The 8162-nt window shown below is 37.7% G+C and overlaps 1 long non-coding RNA gene across 1 annotated transcript; it reads left to right on the top strand.

Moving 5' to 3' along the window:
- Positions 1–262: 262 nt before the first annotated feature.
- On the top strand, positions 263–743 carry LOC138858173 (uncharacterized). The gene is made up of 2 exons (XR_011397397.1): positions 263–481; positions 555–743. It is a non-coding gene; the product is annotated as an uncharacterized lncRNA (long non-coding RNA).
- The last annotated feature ends 7419 nt before the right edge of the window (positions 744–8162 follow it).

Raw genomic sequence — 8162 nt, 5'->3', positions numbered from 1 at the left:
AAAAAAAATTGACTTTTTGATAAAGTTCAATTAAGCTTTTACTTTTCTGCGCTTTTGCTATATTACAATTCGCTGAATTTGCATTTACTGTTAAGTTGGGAACTGGAACGAGGAACGTCGACTGTCCCAACTACGTATTTGATTTTTGTTAATGCGTAGTTAATTTTATTTGAATATAAAAACTACGGAAAAATACCTTTCTGAGCGGCTTACCGTCTAGTTTATTATTGATTTTCCTACTCATTATAAAATTACATTTTGCTTAATTTTCTTGGAGCAGTTGCGCTGACTCGACGTTTCTCAACATCGTCGACTCGGCATAATTAAAATAATCAATATTAAATATTCCTTATGTGGTAAAATGATATTAAATGTATATGATAATCAATATGACATATATATGTATATACCCAACGGTAACATCAAATTTCGTTATGCTATTGCAATAGCATATTACAATGTATAGTGCATATACAAGTTGGTATGATACATATTAATTACTTGTATGTTGTTTGTTGCATTGGGGCTTATTTAAATGTACTTCTTTTTCGCAGCTTGGGTGTGTTGGAGTCATCTGAAGACGCAACTCGCGTGTCATTCACCAGTTACCAGTCGAAATGCTCGAACAAGTCAACGAAAATTGGACTCAATGGATGAACCATCTGAGACGTAGACGTCTTCAAAAAATAAATGCCAAAGATTGTTCTTTCGAATGATAATAAACATTCTCCATTAAATTTGAATTTTCTGTATTTTTTCTTTAAAGAAGTAGCAAACCTTGCAATGGATTACCCTATGTATAGTATACCTATGTATAAATAATCAGCGTGACGAGTAGACTTAGCCATGTCCTATTGTCGATCTGTATATATACGAACTATTCACTCAATTTCGGAGATATCGATCTGAAATTTTGCACACGTTCTTTTCTCTTCAAAAAGCTGGTTACTTTGGCATAAAGCTGCCATACAAACTGATTTATCAAAATTAATTTCTTGTGTGGAAAATTTTTTATTTGTAAAGGGTGTTATAGCTTCGATGCAACCAAAGTTAATGTTTTTTTTTTGTTTTTTATATAAATGAGAAATATTGGTATTTAATACATTAATCATACAATTGTGCTATTTGATACCCTCGCAACATGTTGCAACAGGAAATATAATAGTTTTGTTCAATTGAAACTAATCAAGATAGATATGAAGTTATGAAGCTCTCAAAGGGGGTTTGGTATTACACATGAGCGGAACCGGTAAAGTAAAACCCATAAAGTGCCTTTAGGCAAAAATATATAAAATGCCTTTAACTACGCACTAACATAAGATAAAACAAGTAAGGAAGGGCTAAGTTCGGATGTAACCGAACATTTTATACTCTCGCAAAGTCAAATGGTATACTCGTTTGAGATTTCTTTGTGGATTGACTGATATTTTCGGTAGAAGGTCAACTATAGGCACTGGGGTCCACATATTTAGTACTTAGGGGTTTGAACAGTTTTGGTTCGATTTAGACAATTTTTGGCCGCAAGGTGGCATACTTTAATTGCATTATTCACGCAAAGTTTTACCCCGATATAATCATTGTTACCTGATTTGCATAGTGGAAAGTGAAAGAATCAGATGGAATTGAAAATGGTGTTACATGGGAAGTAAGCGTGGTTGTAGTCCGATTTCGCCCATTTTCGCACTATGACATAGAAACATAAAAAGAACGTTATGCACCGAATTTGGTTGAAATCGGTTTGAGCAGATCTCAAGATATGGGTTTTCACCTAAAAGTGGGCTGTGCCACGCCCACTGTCTAATTTTGAACGCGGTTCCTATAAAGTCATCTTATACCATCTCAGAGATAAAATTTAATGTCTCTGGCGTGTTTAGTGCTTGATTTATCGCGCTTTTAGTAGTTTTTAACAGCGGAGTTGCTACCCGATTTCAACTATTTTCACACCGTCAATAGAAATGCTAAAAACATTTGCTTCTAGTGAATTTTGTTATTATAGCATTAGCGGTTTAGGAGATATGCACATTACACCTATTAGAGGCAGGACCACGCCCACTTTTTAAAAAAAGGTTTTAACTACAGATGCCCCTCCCTAATGTGATCCTGTGTACCAAATAACAGTCTTGTATCTTATTGCGGAGCTTAGTTATGGCAAGTTATTTGTTTTTGATGAATGGCGTTTTGTGGGCGTGGCAGTGATCCGATTACGCCCATCTGCAATACCAACCGTCTCACGGTACCAAGAAACATGTCTACCAAGTTTCATAAAGATATCTCAATTTTTACTCAAGTTAGAGCTTGCACGGACGGACGGACAGACAGTCACCCGGATTTCAACTCGTCTCTTCATCCTGATCATTTATATACATATAACCCTATATCTAACTCGATTAGTTTTAGGTGATACAAACAACCGTTAGGTGAACAAAACTATTATACTCTGTAGCAACACCTGTACGCTAAAAAAGTTTTAAAGGTCGGCGTAGCCCCGCCCCATAGTTAATTTAATGCACATATCTTCCGAACAGTTGAAGCAAACTTAGCCAAACTTGCTGAAAAGAAGTCTTTTTTGCAGTTTTTCTGGATAAAATCAGATAATAACCACGCTTACTTCGCATATAACACTTATATTGAAAACTACTAAAAGTGCGATAACTCACTGGAATGCGTCAAAAGCATTAAATTTCACAACCAAAAGAGTATGGAAAGATTTTATAGCTGCAGGTATCACAACAACAGCACAATGGGCGTGGCACCGCCCACATTTAGGTGACAATTTCAATCAAATTCATTTATTATACACTGGAAAATCGGCGAAATCTGACGCCTACTTCCCATATAACAAATTTTCAATAACCATCGTATATTATATTTTCACTTTACAGTATACAATTCCAAAATCAATGAATGTATCGGGATAAACCTTTGCACAAATAGTGCCCTCAGGGTATTTTATCTTATTTAATATAAAGTTTTACAACACTTGAAAGGGGAGGACCCCTTGGATCTTTTTAAATTGTAAGAATATAAAATGGTTACAGACGAATTTAGCTCTTCTTTTCTTGTTTATTTTTAAGAGTTTTATGTTGATATTGTATAATATTATCAGTTTTAACTACGCAGTTACAGGTTCTAATACCTGTTTTTATATTTATATGAGGCGTGTTCAAAAGAAAATGTGAATTTTAGATTTTTTTGAAAGATACTTATTTATTCATCAATATCTATTTTGTCTTTTCCTTTAAAGTAATCCCTTTCGGATATAATACATCAACGCTTTTCCAATCCTCGAAACACTTCTGAAAAGCGCTTCAACCATCATTATGGCCATCAGCTCTTTTTTTGTTTCTGACTTGATCTCATCAATTGTGGTAAAACGCTTTCCCTTCATTGGTTTCTTCAGTTTTGGGAATAGGAAAAAGTCGCAGGGAGCCAAATCTGGTGAATACGTAAAAAAAACGATACTAATGCGACCTTGCTTTTGCTCAAAATTTAGCGATTTCGGAACAAACTTCGCTGCCACACGTTTTATGCCCAAAACATTCGAGAAAATTGAATGGCATGCGCCATTGATATGCCAACATCCCCTGAAACTTCCATACTGTGACTCGACGATTTTCAAGAACAATTTTTTTCATTGTTTCGATGTTATCTCCGCTTGTTGACGTGGTCGAATCTCCAGGATGCTCATCGTCATCAACATTTTCTCGGCCTTCTGTAAAGCGCTTGTACCACTTATTAACATTTTTTGAGACCAAGTGGACTCACCGAATGCCATAGTCAACCTTTCAAGTGCCTTGGAGCAGTTTATTCCATTTTCAACGCAAAATATAATACATATTCTTTTATCAATTTCTTTCAAAAGTCAAAAATCGAAGAGCACACAAAACGTGAGTAACCTTTTTTGTTGTCAAAAACAAACTACTAATCGAAATTGGCTCTAATGCAAGCACATGGTAAAAATATGTGGCCGATTATAACAAAAACAAAATATGGATAATCGAATGTCACAGTCCGCGAAAATTCAAATTTCTCGTTTTCCTTTGAGCACACCTCGTACGTGTGTATTATATCTTAATTTAGTGCTTATTTATGGGTGACATAGGTCTATTGGGTTAAAACTTAATTGTAAAATACCCAAACTGAGTTTTATGACAGTTCCATCATTGCCAAATGTTATAAATAATTATAATATTGACAACTCCCTCTTCAATCATAGAGTTTCGTATCATGTCCAAGAATGATGGAATACGATTACACCAACCACGATCTTGTGAAGGTACATAAAACAATGTTAAAATAGCCTGAAAAACGTAAACACTTTTTTCGTGAAATATACTAAATTTGTTAGTTTATAGTAATTTTTTTGTGGGATGAGCCACAATATAATATAATATACGACAATATAACATGGCAACACCATGTCAGCAAGTCAGCTGATCCTGGTTTACAAGGAACGCTGAAACGAATACGACACAAAACGGGACAGCGAATACGTAGTCAACAGTTAGGCTCGAGGACGCCTGCTGTTATTATAAAAGACTATACAGCACGGTTAACGGCCCTTCTCCTGCTGGCAGCCACCGCGTGCGCATCGTTCCTGCACATCAATCACCACAACTGGTGAGCGCCCGACGTGATTAAAAGGTTAAATATAATTTTAAAATTCGCTAACTAATTCGTCTACAGTGTATTTCGTTTACAAGTTTCAACACTTGCGCATATATTTGCGATTACAGTGGACTTTGTGTATTGGTTTTAGCGCATAATCGCGCACGTGGCTGCCCACGCATACGACCGATTGGAGGACAGCTGGAGTTTTCGCGCATTCCTAATCTTCACAGCTTTGAGCGCAGTGCATAAAACGTTCCAATCATTTCATTTTCTTCTGCAAAAATCGCTATGCCAGATAGCGTGGACATGCAAGTGGCCGACAGTATAACGCCGCTCCAACGTGTTTCTATACGGTGTCCGTTATTGAATTCCGAACGACCAGCCTTGTGGTTCGCCCAACTTGAGGGACAATTTCATCTCGCCGGAATTTCCGATGAAATTACGCAATACCACTATGCTTCTTCACATCTTGACGCCAGGGCCGCCGCAGAAGTGGAAGATCTTCTTTTGAATGTTCCCACAGAAACGCCTTACACTCGCTTAAAATGGACACTGGTCGAACGCCTTACGCTCTCTCGAGAAGCACGACTACAGCAGCTTCTCGATCGAGGGACCTTGGGTGATAGAAAGCAGCAGACTTCCGATGACAACGCAATCTATACTTGCGTCCCAAGCAGACATGAATATCGATAAACTCGCATCTCTTGCAGACAAAATATACGATATCGCATTACCAGCAGCACAAATCAATTCGGTCCAAGAATCAGCAGCAACATCAGCAGTCGATTCACGCATTTCTCGTCTCGAAGCTTCAATTAATGAGGTAGCCTCCAGTTTTAAGAGACAAGTCGTATCTCGTTCCCGTTCTCGTCATCGCTTTCGTTCGCGCACATCTTCTCCAGCACCGAACAACGACACGTGCTGGTATCATCAAAATTTCGGCAATAAAGCGAAACGTTGCCGGTCGCCTTGCACATTTCAGGGAAACCTACCGTCGGACCGTTAGTGGCGGTTAACGGCTCCTCACTCGAATCAAACCGCCTTTTCGTAACAGATCGTGCCACCAAAATCCAATTTCTGGTGGATATCTGCACGTTTCCCAAGTCTCTCGCACCTTGGTCGCCGGAACAAATCAACTTTAATCTCACAGCAGCAAATGGGTCTACGATAAACATGTACGGTTTCATAACTCTATCACTAAATCGTGGCCTCAGACGAAATTTTATATGGCGCTTCGTAGTGGCGGACATGACGAAACCTATTATTGGCGCAGATTTTTTAGCACATTTCGGCATCTTACCCGACCTAAAGAACAACTGCCTTATCGACTCGATCACTGGACTAAAAGTCGCATGTAAATTATCAGCATCCAACATCATTTCGGAAATTAAAGTACTGCCCGTCGACCCTATATGGGCAGATACTCTTGAGGAATCTGTCAGCCAACGAAACATACGACGCAGCACCACATATCTACTACACCGGGACCTCCTGTTTCCTGTAAGGCCCGAATACTTGTTCCCGACAAACTCAAAATTGCTAAGACAGAGTTCAAAAAAATGTTACAATTAGCAATCGCTCAACATTCGAAGAGCTCCTTGTCATCTCCGCTCCACCTGGTTCCAAAGAAGTCTGGTGAATGGCGATCTTGTGGAGATTATCGACGACTTAACGCCCGTACATTGCCAGACCGATATCCTGTTCGTGTTCTCGAAGACTTTACTGCCAATACCTGTCACCAAAGAAGATGTCGACAAAACTGAAATTATAACAGCGTTTGGTCTTTTCGAAAAAATTTGATTCATTTTTAAATAAATACATTTATCTGTTGACAACATAATTGCCAATTAAGTGAACAACTAAAAGTGAATTGCGATGTATCCAGCAGTAGTTTTAAACACAAATATACACAATACAAGGTGAGTTCCAAAGGAAACAGGACTTTTAAAAATAAGACAGAACAAATGGTTTTATCGGCAAAATCAATTAATTTTATTCAAAATAGTCTCCTTCTGCTTTAACACAGCTTTTTGCACGGTCCAAAAGCATGTCGAACGGCATGGAATTTCGGGTCTTTTTTTGCCTCTTTAATGATGCCCTTCGAATGTTGAATTGTGAGCAATTTTTGGTCGTCAGTCAATTTGTGCGAAACAAACCGTGCACAAACCGTTTGTAAGCCCAAATGTTCGGTCAAAATGCGATAAATCGATGTTTTGGATCGATCGATGTTCAATTCTATTTCCATGAATTTCAATGATGATTTCGGCTGATATTTTATGAATTCACGCACAGTTTCGGTGAAATTTTCGGTGATCACGGATTTTGGTTGGCCCACATGTTCATCGTCATTTATGTCCTTACGACCACTTTGAAAACGTTGAAACAACTCGTGCACTTTGCTACGGGGTAGGCAATCATTGCCATAAACTTGTTTCATCAATTTAAACGTTTCGGTAAAAGTTTTACCAATTTTAATACAAAATCTAATGTTGGCTCTTTGTTCGAAGCTCATTTTCGCACCGATGAAAAAAACATACTGACACTTAAAACGCAATAACTTCACTTCCAATAGATGAAATGTCATGAAATTTTTACTAGAAGTCGATAAAGGTTAGCAGATTCTAACGCACTTGTCGACATATAGATGGCGCCACTAGAGTTTAAACGTGATACTAGTCATATTTAGGCTAAGGCAAGTTTTCACCCGATTTTATCCATTTTAGGCACAAAAATACATTGTTATTAATAAAACACGTTCTCTTATAAGATATCTCACACATTGGCCGATATATGCGGTATAAAGTAAACTGGAAGTGCAAAAATCTTTTCATTAGGTATATGGTGGCTTAGACAAGCCTTCTTCTAATTCAACTCATTTTTGACATTCAGGCATACTGTTATCAGGAAAGGACTTACTCTGGATTTCAAAATAGAATGTCCACAGATTGACCGATATTTTCGATCAAATGTTCGCTGTAGGAGCTGGGGTTCACATATTCGGTATCTGGGGGCTTGAACAATTGTAGTCCGATTTTAACAATTTTTGGCCACAAGGTGACCTACTTTAAGCGCACTATTCGGGCAAAATTTACTCTCGATACATTCATTGGTGATTGATTTGCATACGGGAAAGTGAAACAATCAGATGGAACTTAAAATTCTATTGAATGGCAGTAGGCGTGGTTGTAGTCCAATTTCACCCATTTTCGAACTGTAACATAGATAATATTACGTACCGAATTTGGTCGGTATCGGACGAGTAGGTCCGTAGATTTGGGTTTTCTCGGGTGTAAAATGAAATGTTTCTATCTTACTCATTTATTTATTAATTTACAAAATTTATGCGTTTTTATTAATTTTTAACGAAACCGTTATATGGGGAGTGGGCGGCTTATCATCTCATATCATCCATTTTCGCAGTACAAAATTTTTAGGGTACAGGTGTTCTTGCTACTGCGATTTCCTGTGTTAAAAATACAGTTTTGTATCTTAGTATAGTACTAATTTATGACACTTTATACATTTTGATTTAATCGCGTTTTGTGGGCGTG

The sequence above is a fragment of the Bactrocera oleae genome, chromosome X (genome assembly GCF_042242935.1).
Source record: "Bactrocera oleae isolate idBacOlea1 chromosome X, idBacOlea1, whole genome shotgun sequence".
NCBI lineage: Eukaryota > Metazoa > Arthropoda > Insecta > Diptera > Tephritidae > Bactrocera > Bactrocera oleae.
The sequence above is the reverse complement of the archived record's forward strand: the minus strand, read 5'-3'. Positions and strand labels throughout refer to the sequence as shown.